General features: G+C 35.4%; 1 long non-coding RNA gene across 1 annotated transcript; it reads left to right on the top strand.

Annotated features, from left to right (window-relative positions):
- The first annotated feature begins 2484 nt into the window (after nt 1-2484).
- LOC128643983 (uncharacterized) lies at nt 2485-7448 on the top strand. The gene is made up of 5 exons (XR_008399902.1): nt 2485-3928; nt 4106-4187; nt 5058-5221; nt 5568-5865; nt 7234-7448. It is a non-coding gene; the product is annotated as an uncharacterized LOC128643983 (long non-coding RNA).
- Nucleotides 7449-17494: the final 10046 nt, after the last annotated feature.

Here is a 17494-nt window from a genome sequence, read left to right as displayed (position 1 = left end):
ACTGATTGTAACGTGTATTCTATCCTAGGTTTATTGTGTTTAGGGTTATTCCGGTTAGTATTAGTGTGTGTGTGTTAGGTAGATACTGATTGTAACGTGTATTCTATCTATCCTAGGGTTATTGTGTTTAGGGTTATTCCGGTTAGTATTAGTGTGTGTGTGTTAGGTAGATACTGATTGTAACGTGTATTCTATCCTAGGGTTATTGTGTTTAGGGTTATTCCGGTTAGTATTAGTGTGTGTGTGTGTTAGGTAGATACTGATTGTAACGTGTATTCTATCCTAGGGTTATTGTGTTTAGGGTTATTCCGGTTAGTATTAGTGTGTGTGTGTGTTAGGTAGATACTGATTGTAACGTGTATTCTATCCTAGGGTTATTGTGTTTAGAGTTATTCCGGTTAGTATTAGTGTGTGTGTGTGTTAGGTAGATACTGATTGTAACGTGTATTCTATCCTAGGTTTATTGTGTTTAGAGTTATTCCGGTTAGTATTAGTGTGTGTGTGTGTTAGGTAGATACTGATTGTAACGTGTATTCTATCCTAGGGTTATTGTGTTTAGAGTTATTCCGGTTAGTATTAGTGTGTGTGTGTGTGTTAGGTAGATACTGATTGTAACGTGTATTCTATCCTAGGGTTATTGTGTTTAGAGTTATTCCGGTTAGTATTAGTGTGTGTGTGTTAGGTAGATACTGATTGTAACGTGTATTCTATCCTAGGGTTATTGTGTTTAGAGTTATTCCGGTTAGTATTAGTGTGTGTGTGTGTTAGGTAGATACTGATTGTAACGTGTATTCTATCCTAGGGTTATTGTGTTTAGGGTTATTCCGGTTAGTATTAGTGTGTGTGTGTTAGGTAGATACTGATTGTAACGTGTATTCTATCCTAGGGTTATTGTGTTTAGGGTTATTCCGGTTAGTATTAGTGTGTGTGTGTTAGGTAGATACTGATTGTAACGTGTATTCTATCCTAGGGTTATTGTGTTTAGGGTTATTCCGGTTAGTATTAGTGTGTGTGTGTTAGGTAGATACTGATTGTAACGTGTATTCTATCTCCTAGGGTTATTGTGTTTAGAGTTATTCCGGTTAGTATTAGTGTGTGTGTGTTAGGTAGATACTGATTGTAACGTGTATTCTATCCTAGGGTTATTGTGTTTAGGGTTATTCCGGTTAGTATTAGTGTGTGTGTGTGTTAGGTAGATACTGATTGTAACGTGTATTCTATCCTAGGGTTATTGTGTTTAGGGTTATTCCGGTTAGTATTAGTGTGTGTGTGTGTTAGGTAGATACTGATTGTAACGTGTATTCTATCCTAGGGTTATTGTGTTTAGAGTTATTCCGGTTAGTATTAGTGTGTGTGTGTTAGGTAGATACTGATTGTAACGTGTATTCTATCCTAGGGTTATTGTGTTTAGGGTTATTCCGGTTAGTATTAGTGTGTGTGTGTTAGGTAGATACTGATTGTAACGTGTATTCTATCCTAGGGTTATTGTGTTTAGAGTTATTCCGGTTAGTATTAGTGTGTGTGTGTGTTAGGTAGATACTGATTGTAACGTGTATTCTATCCTAGGGTTATTGTGTTTAGGGTTATTCCGGTTAGTATTAGTGTGTGTGTGTTAGGTAGATACTGATTGTAACGTGTATTCTATCCTAGGGTTATTGTGTTTAGAGAGTTATTCCGGTTAGTATTAGTGTGTGTGTTAGGTAGATACTGATTGTAACGTGTATTCTATCCTAGGGTTATTGTGTTTAGGGTTATTCCGGTTAGTATTAGTGTGTGTGTGTTAGGTAGATACTGATTGTAATGTGTATTCTATCCTAGGGTTATTGTGTTTAGGGTTATTCCGGTTAGTATTAGTGTGTGTGTGTTAGGTAGATACTGATTGTAACGTGTATTCTATCTATCCTAGGGTTATTGTGTTTAGGGTTATTCCGGTTAGTATTAGTGTGTGTGTGTGTTAGGTAGATACTGATTGTAACGTGTATTCTATCCTAGGGTTATTGTGTTTAGGGTTATTCCGGTTAGTATTAGTGTGTGTGTGTGTTAGGTAGATACTGATTGTAACGTGTATTCTATCCTAGGGTTATTGTGTTTAGGGTTATTCCGGTTAGTATTAGTGTGTGTGTGTTAGGTAGATACTGATTGTAACGTGTATTCTATCCTAGGGTTATTGTGTTTAGGGTTATTCCGGTTAGTATTAGTGTGTGTGTGTGTTAGGTAGATACTGATTGTAACGTGTATTCTATCCTAGGGTTATTGTGTTTAGGGTTATTCCGGTTAGTATTAGTGTGTGTGTGTGTTAGGTAGATACTGATTGTAACGTGTATTCTATCCTAGGGTTATTGTGTTTAGGGTTATTCCGGTTAGTATTAGTGTGTGTGTGTTAGGTAGATACTGATTGTAACGTGTATTCTATCCTAGGGTTATTGTGTTTAGGGTTATTCCGGTTAGTATTAGTGTGTGTGTGTGTTAGGTAGATACTGATTGTAACGTGTATTCTATCCTAGGGTTATTGTGTTTAGGGTTATTCCGGTTAGTATTAGTGTGTGTGTGTTAGGTAGATACTGATTGTAACGTGTATTCTATCCTAGGGTTATTGTGTTTAGAGTTATTCCGGTTAGTATTAGTGTGTGTGTGTTAGGTAGATACTGATTGTAACGTGTATTCTATCCTAGGGTTATTGTGTTTAGGGTTATTCCGGTTAGTATTAGTGTGTGTGTGTGTTAGGTAGATACTGATTGTAACGTGTATTCTATCCTAGGGTTATTGTGTTTAGAGTTATTCCGGTTAGTATTAGTGTGTGTGTGTGTTAGGTAGATACTGATTGTAACGTGTATTCTATCCTAGGGTTATTGTGTTTAGGGTTATTCCGGTTAGTATTAGTGTGTGTGTGTTAGGTAGATACTGATTGTAACGTGTATTCTATCTGTCCTAGGGTTATTGTGTTTAGGGTTATTCCGGTTAGTATTAGTGTGTGTGTGTGTTAGGTAGATACTGATTGTAACGTGTATTCTATCCTAGGGTTATTGTGTTTAGAGTTATTCCGGTTAGTATTAGTGTGTGTGTGTGTGTTAGGTAGATACTGATTGTAACGTGTATTCTATCTATCCTAGGGTTATTGTGTTTAGGGTTATTCCGGTTAGTATTAGTGTGTGTGTGTTAGGTAGATACTGATTGTAACGTGTATTCTATCCTAGGGTTATTGTGTTTAGAGTTATTCCGGTTAGTATTAGTGTGTGTGTGTGTTAGGTAGATACTGATTGTAACGTGTATTCTATCCTAGGGTTATTGTGTTTAGGGTTATTCCGGTTAGTATTAGTGTGTGTGTGTTAGGTAGATACTGATTGTAACGTGTATTCTATCTATCCTAGGGTTATTGTGTTTAGGGTTATTCCGGTTAGTATTAGTGTGTGTGTGTTAGGTAGATACTGATTGTAACGTGTATTCTATCCTAGGGTTATTGTGTTTAGAGTTATTCCGGTTAGTATTAGTGTGTGTGTGTTAGGTAGATACTGATTGTAACGTGTATTCTATCTATCCTAGGGTTATTGTGTTTAGGGTTATTCCGGTTAGTATTAGTGTGTGTGTGTTAGGTAGATACTGATTGTAACGTGTATTCTATCTATCCTAGGGTTATTGTGTTTAGGGTTATTCCGGTTAGTATTAGTGTGTGTGTGTTAGGTAGATACTGATTGTAACGTGTATTCTATCCTAGGGTTATTGTGTTTAGGGTTATTCCGGTTAGTATTAGTGTGTGTGTGTTAGGTAGATACTGATTGTAACGTGTATTCTATCCTAGGGTTATTGTGTTTAGGGTTATTCCGGTTAGTATTAGTGTGTGTGTGTTAGGTAGATACTGATTGTAACGTGTATTCTATCCTAGGTTTATTGTGTTTAGAGTTATTCCGGTTAGTATTAGTGTGTGTGTTAGGTAGATACTGATTGTAACGTGTATTCTATCTATCCTAGGGTTATTGTGTTTAGAGTTATTCCGGTTAGTATTAGTGTGTGTGTGTGTGGGTAGATACTGATTGTAACGTGTATTCTATCTATCCTAGGGTTATTGTGTTTAGAGTTATTCCGGTTAGTATTAGTGTGTGTGTGTTAGGTAGATACTGATTGTAACGTGTATTCTATCCTAGGTTTATTGTGTTTAGAGTTATTCCGGTTAGTATTAGTGTGTGTGTTAGGTAGATACTGATTGTAACGTGTATTCTATCTATCCTAGGGTTATTGTGTTTAGAGTTATTCCGGTTAGTATTAGTGTGTGTGTGTGGGGTAGATACTGATTGTAACGTGTATTCTATCTGCCCTAGGGTTATTGTGTTTAGAGTTATTCCGGTTAGTATTAGTGTGTGTGTGTGTTAGGTAGATACTGATTGTAACGTGTATTCTATCCTAGGGTTATTGTGTTTAGGGTTATTCCGGTTAGTATTAGTGTGTGTGTGTTAGGTAGATACTGATTGTAACGTGTATTCTATCTGCCCTAGGTTTATTGTGTTTAGAGTTATTCCGGTTAGTATTAGTGTGTGTGTGTTAGGTAGATACTGATTGTAACGTGTATTCTATCCTAGGGTTATTGTGTTTAGGGTTATTCCGGTTAGTATTAGTGTGTGTGTGTTAGGTAGATACTGATTGTAACGTGTATTCTATCTGCCCTAGGGTTATTGTGTTTAGAGTTATTCCGGTTAGTATTAGTGTGTGTGTGTGTTAGGTAGATACTGATTGTAACGTGTATTCTATCCTAGGGTTATTGTGTTTAGGGTTATTCCGGTTAGTATTAGTGTGTGTGTGTTAGGTAGATACTGATTGTAACGTGTATTCTATCCTAGGGTTATTGTGTTTAGGGTTATTCCGGTTAGTATTAGTGTGTGTGTGTTAGGTAGATACTGATTGTAACGTGTATTCTATCTATCCTAGGGTTATTGTGTTTAGAGTTATTCCGGTTAGTATTAGTGTGTGTGTGTGTTAGGTAGATACTGATTGTAACGTGTATTCTATCTATCCTAGGGTTATTGTGTTTAGGGTTATTCCGGTTAGTATTAGTGTGTGTGTGTTAGGTAGATACTGATTGTAACGTGTATTCTATCCTAGGGTTATTGTGTTTAGGGTTATTCCGGTTAGTATTAGTGTGTGTGTTAGGTAGATACTGATTGTAACGTGTATTCTATCCTAGGGTTATTGTGTTTAGAGTTATTCCGGTTAGTATTAGTGTGTGTGTTAGGTAGATACTGATTGTAACGTGTATTCTATCCTAGGGTTATTGTGTTTAGAGTTATTCCGGTTAGTATTAGTGTGTGTGTGTGTGTGGGGTAGATACTGATTGTAACGTGTATTCTATCTGCCCTAGGGTTATTGTGTTTAGAGTTATTCCGGTTAGTATTAGTGTGTGTGTGTGTTAGGTAGATACTGATTGTAACGTGTATTCTATCCTAGGGTTATTGTGTTTAGGGTTATTCCGGTTAGTATTAGTGTGTGTGTGTTAGGTAGATACTGATTGTAACGTGTATTCTATCCTAGGGTTATTGTGTTTAGGGTTATTCCGGTTAGTATTAGTGTGTGTGTGTTAGGTAGATACTGATTGTAACGTGTATTCTATCTATCCTAGGGTTATTGTGTTTAGGGTTATTCCGGTTAGTATTAGTGTGTGTGTGTGTTAGGTAGATACTGATTGTAACGTGTATTCTATCCTAGGGTTATTGTGTTTAGGGTTATTCCGGTTAGTATTAGTGTGTGTGTGTGTGGGGTAGATACTGATTGTAACGTGTATTCTATCCTAGGGTTATTGTGTTTAGGGTTATTCCGGTTAGTATTAGTGTGTGTGTGTTAGGTAGATACTGATTGTAACGTGTATTCTATCTATCCTAGGTTTATTGTGTTTAGAGTTATTCCGGTTAGTATTAGTGTGTGTGTGTGTGGGGTAGATACTGATTGTAACGTGTATTCTATCTGCCCTAGGGTTATTGTGTTTAGAGTTATTCCGGTTAGTATTAGTGTGTGTGTGTGTTAGGTAGATACTGATTGTAACGTGTATTCTATCCTAGGGTTATTGTGTTTAGAGTTATTCCGGTTAGTATTAGTGTGTGTGTGTGTTAGGTAGATACTGATTGTAACGTGTATTCTATCTATCCTAGGGTTATAGTGTTTAGAGTTATTCCGGTTAGTATTAGTGTGTGTGTGTTAGGTAGATACTGATTGTAACGTGTATTCTATCCTAGGGTTATTGTGTTTAGAGTTATTCCGGTTAGTATTAGTGTGTGTGTGTTAGGTAGATACTGATTGTAACGTGTATTCTATCCTAGGGTTATTGTGTTTAGGGTTATTCCGGTTAGTATTAGTGTGTGTGTGTGTTAGGTAGATACTGATTGTAACGTGTATTCTATCCTAGGGTTATTGTGTTTAGAGTTATTCCGGTTAGTATTAGTGTGTGTGTGTGTTAGGTAGATACTGATTGTAATGTGTATTCTATCCTAGGTTTATTGTGTTTAGGGTTATTCCGGTTAGTATTAGTGTGTGTGTGTGTTAGGTAGATACTGATTGTAACGTGTATTCTATCCTAGGGTTATTGTGTTTAGAGTTATTCCGGTTAGTATTAGTGTGTGTGTGTGTTAGGTAGATACTGATTGTAACGTGTATTCTATCCTAGGGTTATTGTGTTTAGAGTTATTCCGGTTAGTATTAGTGTGTGTGTGTTAGGTAGATACTGATTGTAACGTGTATTCTATCCTAGGGTTATTGTGTTTAGGGTTATTCCGGTTAGTATTAGTGTGTGTGTGTGTTAGGTAGATACTGATTGTAACGTGTATTCTATCCTAGGGTTATTGTGTTTAGAGTTATTCCGGTTAGTATTAGTGTGTGTGTGTGTTAGGTAGATACTGATTGTAATGTGTATTCTATCCTAGGTTTATTGTGTTTAGGGTTATTCCGGTTAGTATTAGTGTGTGTGTGTGTTAGGTAGATACTGATTGTAACGTGTATTCTATCCTAGGGTTATTGTGTTTAGAGTTATTCCGGTTAGTATTAGTGTGTGTGTGTGTTAGGTAGATACTGATTGTAACGTGTATTCTATCCTAGGGTTATTGTGTTTAGGGTTATTCCGGTTAGTATTAGTGTGTGTGTTAGGTAGATACTGATTGTAACGTGTATTCTATCCTAGGGTTATAGTGTTTAGAGTTATTCCGGTTAGTATTAGTGTGTGTTAGGTAGATACTGATTGTAACGTGTATTCTATCCTAGGGTTATTGTGTTTAGGGTTATTCCGGTTAGTATTAGTGTGTGTGTGTGGGGTAGATACTGATTGTAACGTGTATTCTATCCTAGGGTTATTGTGTTTAGGGTTATTCCGGTTAGTATTAGTGTGTGTGTGTGTTATTATACTTATTGTGGGTATTGTACAGGTGTAGTTATTATACTTATTGTGGGTATTGTACATGTGTAGTTATTATACTTATTGTGGGTATTGTAAAGGTGTAGTTATTATACTTATTGTGGGTATTGTACAGGTGTAGGTATTATACTTATTGTGGGTATTGTACAGTTGTAGTTATTATACTTATTGTGGGTATTGTAAAGGTGTAGCTATTATACTTATTGTGGGTATTGTACAGATGTAGTTATTATAATTATTGTGGGTATTGTACATGTGTAGTTATACTTATTGTGGGTATTGTACAGGTGTAGTTATTATAATTATTGTGGGTATTGTACATGTGTAGTTATTATACTTATTGTGTGTATTGTACATGTGTAGTTATTATACTTATTGTGGGTATTGTACAGGTGTTGTTATACTTATTGTGGGTATTGTACATGTGTAGTTATTATACTTATTGTGGGTATTGTACAGGTGTAGTTATTATACTTATTGTGGGTATTGTACAGGTGTTGTACAGGTGTAGTTATTATACTTATTGTGGGTATTGTACAGGTGTAGTTATAATTATTGTGGGTATTGTACAGGTGTAGTTATTATACTTATTGTGGGTATTGTACAGGTGTAGTTATACTTATTGTGGGTATTGTACAGGTGTAGTTATTATACTTATTGTGGGTATTGTACATGTGTAGTTATACTTATTGTGGGTATTGTACAGGTGTAGTTATTATACTTATTGTGGGTATTGTACAGGTGTAGTTATTATACTTATTGTGGGTATTGTACAGGTGTAGTTATAGTTATTGTGGGTAATGTACAGGTGTAGTTATTATACTTATTGTGGGTATTGTACAGGTGTAGTTATTATAGTTATTGTGGGTATTGTACAGGTGTAGTTATTATACTTATTGTGGGTCTTGTACAGGTGTAGTTATTATACTTATAGTGGGTATTGTACATGTGTAGTTATAATTATTGTGGGTATTGTACAGGTGTAGTTATACTTATTGTGGGTATTGTACAGGTGTAGTTATTATACTTATTGTGGGTATTGTACAGGTGTAGTAATAATTATTGTGGGTATTGTACATGTGTAGTTATTATACTTATTGCGGGTATTGTACAGGTGTAGTTATAATTATTGTGGGTATTGTACATGTGTAGTTATTATACTTATTGTGTGTATTGTACATGTGTAGTTATTATACTTATTGCGGGTATTGTACAGGTGTAGTTATACTTATTGTGGGTATTGTACATGTGTAGTTATTATACTTATTGTGTGTATTGTACAGGTGTAGTTATTATACTTATTGTGGGTATTGTACAGGTGTAGTTATACTTATTGTGGGTATTGTACAGGTGTAGTTATACTTATTGTGGGTATTGTACAGGTGTAGTTATTATACTTATTGTGGGTATTGTACAGGTGAAGTTGTTATACTTATTGTGGGTATTGTACATGTGTAGTTATACTTATTGTGGGTATTGTACATGTGTAGTTATACTTATTGTGTGTATTGTACAGGTGTAGTTATTATACTTATTGTGGGTATTGTACAGGTGTAGTTATTATACTTATTGTGGGTATTGTACATGTGTAGTTATTATAATTATTGTGGGTATTGTACAGGTGTAGTTATTATAGTTATTGTGGGTATTGTACAGGTGTAGTTATTATACTTATTGTGGGTATTGTACAGGTGTAGTTATTATACTTATTGTGGGTATTGTACATGTGTAGTTATACTTATTGTGTGTATTGTACAGGTGTAGTTATTATACTTATTGTGGGTATTGTACATGTGTAGTTATTATACTTATTGTGGGTATTGTACAGGTGTAGTTATACTTATAGTGGGTATTGTACATGTGTAGTTATTATACTTATAGTGGGTATTGTACATGTGTAGTTATAATTATTGTGGGTATTGTACATGTGTAGTTATTATACTTATTGTGGGTATTGTACAGGTGAAGTTGTTATACTTATTGTGGGTATTGTACAGGTGTAGTTATTATACTTATTGTGGGTATTGTACATGTGTAGTTATTATACTTATTGTGGGTATTGTACATGTGTAGTTATTATACTTATTGTGGGTATTGTACAGGTGTAGTTATTATACTTATTGTGGGTATTGTACAGGTGTAGTTATTATACTTATTGTGGGTCTTGTACAGGTGTAGTTATTATACTTATTGTGGGTATTGTAAAGGTGTAGCTATTATACTTATTGTGGGTATTGTACAGATGTAGTTATTATAATTATTGTGGGTATTGTACATGTGTAGTTATTATACTTATTGTGTGTATTGTACATGTGTAGTTATTATACTTATTGTGGGTATTGTACAGGTGTTGTTATACTTATTGTGGGTATTGTACAGGTGTAGTTATACTTATTGTGGGTAATGTACAGGTGTAGTTATTATACTTATTGTGGGTATTGTACAGGCGTAGTTATTATACTTATTGTACATGTGTAGTTATTATACTTATTGTGGGTATTGTACATGTGTAGTTATTCTACGTATTGTGGGTATTGTACATGTGTAATTATTATACTTATTGTGGGTATTGTACAGGTGTAGTTATTATACTTATTGTGGGTATTGTACAGGTGTAGTTATTATACTTATTGTGGGTCTTGTACAGGTGTAGTTATTATACTTATTGTGGGTCTTGTACAGGTGTAGTTATTATACTTATTGTGGGTATTGTACAGGTGTAGTTATACTTATTGTAGGTATTGTACATGTGTAGTTATTATACTTATTGTGGGTATTGTACAGGTGTAGTTATTAGAATTACTGTGGGTATTGTACATGTGTAGTTATAATTATTGTGGGTATTGTACAGGTGTAGTTATTCTTATTGTGGGTAATGTACAGGTGTAGTTATTATACTTATTGTGGGTATTGTACAGGTGTAGTTATTATACTTATTGTGGGTATTGTACAGGTGTAGTTATTAGAATTACTGTGAGTATTGTACAGGTGTAGTTATACTTATTGTGGGTATTGTACAGGTGTAGTTATACTTATTGTGGGTAATGTACAGGTGTAGTTATTATACTTATTTTGGGTATTGTACAGGTGTAGTTGTTATACTTATTGTGGGTATTGTACAGGTGTAGTTATTATACTTATTGTGGGTATTGTACATGTGTAGTTATTAGAATTACTGTGAGTATTGTACAGGTGTAGTTATACTTATTGTGGGTATTGTACAGGTGTAGTTATAGTTATTGTGGGTAATGTACAGGTGTAGTTATTATACTTATTGTGGGTATTGTACAGGTGTAGTTGTTATACTTATTGTGGGTATTGTACAGGTGTAGTTGTTGTACTTATTGTGGGTATTGTACAGGTGTAGTTATTATACTTATTGTGGGTATTGTACAGGTGTAGTTATTATACTTATTGTGGGCATTGTACAGGTGTAGTTATACTTATTGTAGGTATTGTATAGGTGTAGTTATTATACTTATTGTGGGTATTGTACAGGTGTAGTTATTATACTTATTGTGGGTATTGTACAGGTGTAGTTATTATACTTATTGTGGGTATTGTACAGGTGTAGTTATTATACTTATTGTGGGTATTGTACAGGTGTAGTTATTATACTTATTGTGGGTATTGTACAGGTGTAGTTATACTTATTGTAGGTATTGTACATGTGTAGTTATTATACTTATTGTGGGTATTGTACAGGTGTAGTTATTAGAATTACTGTGGGTATTGTACATGTGTAGTTATAATTATTGTGGGCATTGTACAGGTGTAGTTATTCTTATTGTGGGTAATGTACAGGTGTAGTTATTATACTTATTGTGGGTATTGTACAGGTGTAGTTGTTATACTTATTGTGGGTATTGTACAGGTGTAGTTATTATACTTATTGTGGGTATTGTACAGGTGTAGTTATACTTATTGTGGGTATTGTACATGTGTAGTTATTATACTTATTGTGGGTATTGTACATGTGTAGTTATTATACTTATTGTGGGTATTGTACAGGTGTAGTTATTATACTTATTGTGGGTATTGTACAGGTGTAGTTATACTTATTGTGGGTATTGTACATGTGTAGTTATTATACTTATTGTGGGTATTGTACAGGTGTAGTTATTATACTTATTGTGGGTATTGTACAGGTGTAGTTATTATACTTATTGTGGGTATTGTACAGGTGTAGTTATTATACTTATTGTGGGTATTGTACAGGTGTAGTTATTATACTTATTGTGGGTATTGTACAGGTGTTGTACAGGTGTAGTTATTATACTTATTGTGGGTATTGTACAGGTGTAGTTATAATTATTGTGGGTATTGTACAGGTGTAGTTATTATACTTATTGTGGGTATTGTACAGGTGTAGTTATTATACTTATTGTGGGTATTGTACAGGTGTTGTACAGGTGTAGTTATTATACTTATTGTGGGTATTGTACAGGTGTAGTTATAATTATTGTGGGTATTGTACAGGTGTAGTTATTATACTTATTGTGGGTATTGTACAGGTGTAGTTATTATACTTATTGTGGGTATTGTACAGGTGTAGTTATTATACTTATTGTGGGTATTGTACAGGTGTTGTACAGGTGTAGTTATTATACTTATTGTGGGTATTGTACAGGTGTTGTACAGGTGTAGTTATTATACTTATTGTGGGTATTGTACAGGTGTAGTTATTATACTTATTGTGGGTATTGTACAGGTGTTGTACAGGTGTAGTTATTATACTTATTGTGGGTATTGTACAGGTGTTGTACAGGTGTAGTTGTTATACTTATTGTGGGTATTGTACAGGTGTAGTTGTTATACTTATTGTGGGTATTGTACAGGTGTAGTTATTAGAATTACTGTGGGTACTGCTTATTAATATTATTTATTATTAACAACAGATTTGCATCGCTATGATTGAGATTCAGATTTAAATATGCAACTTCCAATAAAAGAAATAACATTGAAGTTTCTGATTATGTTCTGTAGCTATTAGTAATACTTGTGTCCCTAGTCCTGCTGTATACATGTCACGTGTTTCATCACAATCATTGTAATTGACCACATATTATGAATCTGGCTTATGCTTATGGAAACATTTAAATAAATATTAGTTATTACAGAGCGTGGCTGGTTCCATAGGATTCTACCACACGGTGGCGCAATTGCTTAGGTACATGAACGTATCTAAATGAAAGTAAGCAGCACAAATAGCGTTTCTATATACAATGGCGCCATCGTGTGGTCAATATTAGAATATACTCTGCACAGTTGTACGGCAAATACATAAGCAAACATTACTGCGGCTTACACGGGCCGTGATCTATATAGAGCTCGTGCTGAGACCCTGCTGATGCGTACGTATTCCAAATGTACCAAAAATATATATTTCAAAAATACCAGAGCTGTGCGCCCGCTGACGCCTACCTACATATCCCAGAAGCACTAGGAATAGCAACTACATAGCCCAATAGTCCAAAGTAGTCTAGCTGCAGACTGGAGCTCCACTGTAGACAGGAAACATGTGACCTCCATCGACTCTAGACAGGAAACATGTGACCTCCACTGACTCTAGACAGGAAACATGTGACCTACTCTCAAAGCTTTTTTTTTTAATCAACTTTAATGTAACAAACAACCTATAGACAATCATTCTGAAAACGAAACATTTTTCAGCTTTCTTGTTCTTCTTAATGTGCACTCACAGTGGTTTATGCTGATTGTCATTTATAAGGTAACCACTGTGAGTGCACATTAAGAAGAACAAGAAAGCTGTAAAATGTTTCGTTTTCAGTATGATTGTCTATAGGTTGTTTGCTACATTAAAGTTGATTAAAAAAAAACAACTTTGAGTGGAGGTGACATGTTTCCTGTCTAGAGTGGAGCTCCAGTCTGCAGCTAGACCCTTCTCCAATAGTCTCTGCGGTGAGATCCTGTCGAAGCCTACATATCCCAGAAGGACTAGGAATAGGATAGGAACTACATCGCCCTATAGTCTCTGCGGTAAAATCATCGAAGCCTACATATCCCAGCAGTACTAGGAATAGGAACTACATAGCCCAATAGTCTCTGCGGTGAGATGCTGTCGAAGCCTACATATCCCAGAAGGACTAGGAATAGGATAGGAACTACATCGCCCTATAGTCTCTGCGGTAAAATCATCGAAGCCTACATATCCCAGCAGTACTAGGAATAGGAACTACATAGCCCAATAGTCTCTGCGGTGAGATCCTGTCGAAGCCTACATATCCCAGAAGGACTAGGAATAGGATAGGAACTACATCGCCCTATAGTCTCTGCGGTAAAATCATCGAAGCCTACATATCCCAGCAGTACTAGGAATAGGAACTACATAGCCCAAAAGTCTCTGCGGTGAGATCCTGTCGAAGCCTACATATCCCAGAAGGACTAGTCTCTGCGGTAAAATCATCAAAGCCTTTGTCTTAAATTAATCCCTCTACCATAGGCATTTGTATACCACGTCACTTCCGGTGACGTTTTATCAGCTGGTGGAGGTTTGTGGCGCTCACTGCGCATGCGCTAGAGGCCCAAACTCCTTACATCAGCTGATGCGAAGATTCAAAGAATGATGTGGCACGCGCACGTTACTGGTTACAAAATCCCAATGAACGTGTTTGTTCATTGGATTTTGTAACCAGAAAGGGTCGCACAATATGTACACCGCGGTCAACTGTTACTAGTAAATACACACACCATGTACTAGTGACAATTTTCACATATTCACTGTTCATATATATATATATATATATATATATATATATATATATATATATATATATATATATATATATATATATATATATATATATATATATATATATATATATATATATAGTGTTATATATATATATATATATATATATATAACACTATATATATATATACTATATATATATATATATATACTATATATAAATATATATATATACTATATATTCATATATCTTCATATATTATATATATAACACTATATAACAATGTCAGTACCGTTTCTGGTTACAAAATCCAATGACACGCCGCTTGTTCATTGGGATTTTGTAACCAGTAACGTGCGCGTGCCACATAATTCCTCATCAGCTGTTGTAAGGAGTTTGGGTCTCTAGCGCATGCGCAGTGAGCGCCACAAGCCTCCACCAGCTGACAAAGTGACGAGGTATACACATTCCTACGGGTAGAGGCATAACTTTAGAACACCTGCATACTTCATATCCTTTCCCAGAAGCATTTACCCGGCAAACTACTACTTATCCCAGTATCATCCGTGTTGAGATCTTGCTGATGCCTACACAGCCCAGGAGTACTTGCCAGTATAACTACATATAATACACATAATAAAGAAAAAAATAAAATAATAATATCCCAAAATAACCTAACATTATACGTCACATAGCCTACAAATCTATTTTGCTTAGGGGTTTAATAGTGCATGACTATAATAATTACTGCATTACTTTATCGGTTTGTTAATTGAAACAATATTTAGAATATACTGCAAGAAAAAAACTCACAAACACAAAAATGTTATATTGTTTTATTTAAATTCTAAGAATTCACCTAGGTCGTATAGGATGTTTAAAATCTTTGGAAAGTAACTTAAACGTGTTAGGGTTATAAAAAAAATAAATGTATCTGCATGAATGCATCTCCCATAACCTAGCATCAAACACCTTACGAACTACATATCCCAGTAGAGCATGTGGTGCGATCAGGTGTTTCATATCCGATAAGTAGTTGCGTAAGTACTACATATCCCAAAAGACCCTAAATTGACATGTGACCTTCTACATATCCTAGCGTCACAAATGTTAGCAACTACATTTCCCATAAACAAACACAAACTTAGATGGTTAATGGCGCCCTCTATTGGATAACTATTGGTATGCCATACATATTTAATATCAAATTAATTAGTAAATCATTGTAATTAATATTCGGAAAGTGTTCTGTCCCAGCACTTGCATTATATTATTTAGCTGACGCCCAAGTACAATAGAAATGTGTGCGCCCTGCTCATTATTATGCAGAGCTTATAGACCACGTGCTATCAGCTGCTAAGAGAGAGGACCGAGTGCCCATGCGCTGGATGAGACAGGCAGCGGTAATTGTTGTCACTTCCTGCTGCACACGGTTCTCCTGTTTGAGGTATTTGCGCGGGAAAGTCGTGCGGACATTGCTGTAGGTGATGAACTAATACAACTGCCACACAGAGGGGACGACTTATGGTAAATGATTTTAATTCTATTGCGTAGATACTGATTGTAACGTGTATTCTATCCTAGGTTTATTGTGTTTAGAGTTATTCCGGTTAGTATTAGTGTGTGTGTTAGGTAGATACTGATTGTAACGTGTATTCTATCCTAGGGTTATTGTGTTTAGAGTTATTCCGGTTAGTATTAGTGTGTGTGTGTGTGGGGTAGATACTGATTGTAACGTGTATTCTACCCTAGGGTTATTGTGTTTAGGGTTATTCCGGTTAGTATTAGTGTGTGTGTGTTAGGTAGATACTGATTGTAACGTGTATTCTATCCTAGGGTTATTGTGTTTAGAGTTATTCCGGTTAGTATTAGTGTGTGTGTGTGGGGTAGATACTGATTGTAACGTGTATTCTATCTGCCCTAGGGTTATTGTGTTTAGAGTTATTCCGGTTAGTATTAGTGTGTGTGTGTGTTAGGTAGATACTGATTGTAACGTGTATTCTATCCTAGGGTTATTGTGTTTAGGGTTATTCCGGTTAGTATTAGTGTGTGTGTGTTAGGTAGATACTGATTGTAACGTGTATTCTATCTGCCCTAGGTTTATTGTGTTTAGAGTTATTCCGGTTAGTATTAGTGTGTGTGTGTTAGGTAGATACTGATTGTAACGTGTATTCTATCCTAGGGTTATTGTGTTTAGGGTTATTCCGGTTAGTATTAGTGTGTGTGTGTTAGGTAGATACTGATTGTAATGTGTATTCTATCTACCCTAGGGTTATTGTGTTTAGAGTTATTCCGGTTAGTATTAGTGTGTGTGTGTGTTAGGTAGATACTGATTGTAACGTGTATTCTATCCTAGGGTTATTGTGTTTAGGGTTATTCCGGTTAGTATTAGTGTGTGTGTGTTAGGTAGATACTGATTGTAACGTGTATTCTATCCTAGGGTTATTGTGTTTAGGGTTATTCCGGTTAGTATTAGTGTGTGTGTTAGGTAGATACTGATTGTAACGTGTATTCTATCCTAGGGTTATTGTGTTTAGAGTTATTCCGGTTAGTATTAGTGTGTGTGTTAGGTAGATACTGATTGTAACGTGTATTCTATCCTAGGGTTATTGTGTTTAGGGTTATTCCGGTTAGTATTAGTGTGTGTGTGTGTGTGGGGTAGATACTGATTGTAACGTGTATTCTATCTGCCCTAGGGTTATTGTGTTTAGAGTTATTCCGGTTAGTATTAGTGTGTGTGTGTGTGTTAGGTAGATACTGATTGTAACGTGTATTCTATCCTAGGGTTATTGTGTTTAGGGTTATTCCGGTTAGTATTAGTGTGTGTGTGTTAGGTAGATACTGATTGTAACGTGTATTCTATCCTAGGGTTATTGTGTTTAGGGTTATTCCGGTTAGTATTAGTGTGTGTGTGTTAGGTAGATACTGATTGTAACGTGTATTCTATCTATCCTAGGGTTATTGTGTTTAGGGTTATTCCGGTTAGTATTAGTGTGTGTGTGTGTGTGTTAGGTAGATACTGATTGTAACGTGTATTCTATCCTAGGGTTATTGTGTTTAGAGTTATTCCGGTTAGTATTAGTGTGTGTGTTAGGTAGATACTGATTGTAACGTGTATTCTATCTATCCTAGGTTTATTGTGTTTAGGGTATCCTAGGTTTATTGTGTTTAGAGTTATTCCGGTTAGTATTAGTGTGTGTGTGTGTTAGGTAGATACTGATTGTAACGTGTATTCTATCTGTCCTAGGGTTATTGTGTTTAGAGTTATTCCGGTTAGTATTAGTGTGTGTGTGTGTTAGGTAGATACTGATTGTAACGTGTATTCTATCCTAGGGTTATTGTGTTTAGAGTTATTCCGGTTAGTATTAGTGTGTGTGTGTTAGGTAGATACTGATTG

The sequence above is a fragment of the Bombina bombina genome, unplaced genomic scaffold (assembly GCF_027579735.1).
Source record: "Bombina bombina isolate aBomBom1 unplaced genomic scaffold, aBomBom1.pri scaffold_78_1, whole genome shotgun sequence".
NCBI classification, from domain to species: Eukaryota; Metazoa; Chordata; class Amphibia; order Anura; family Bombinatoridae; genus Bombina; species Bombina bombina.
Note: the sequence above shows the minus strand (reverse complement) of the source record. Positions and strands in the feature narration are given on the sequence as shown.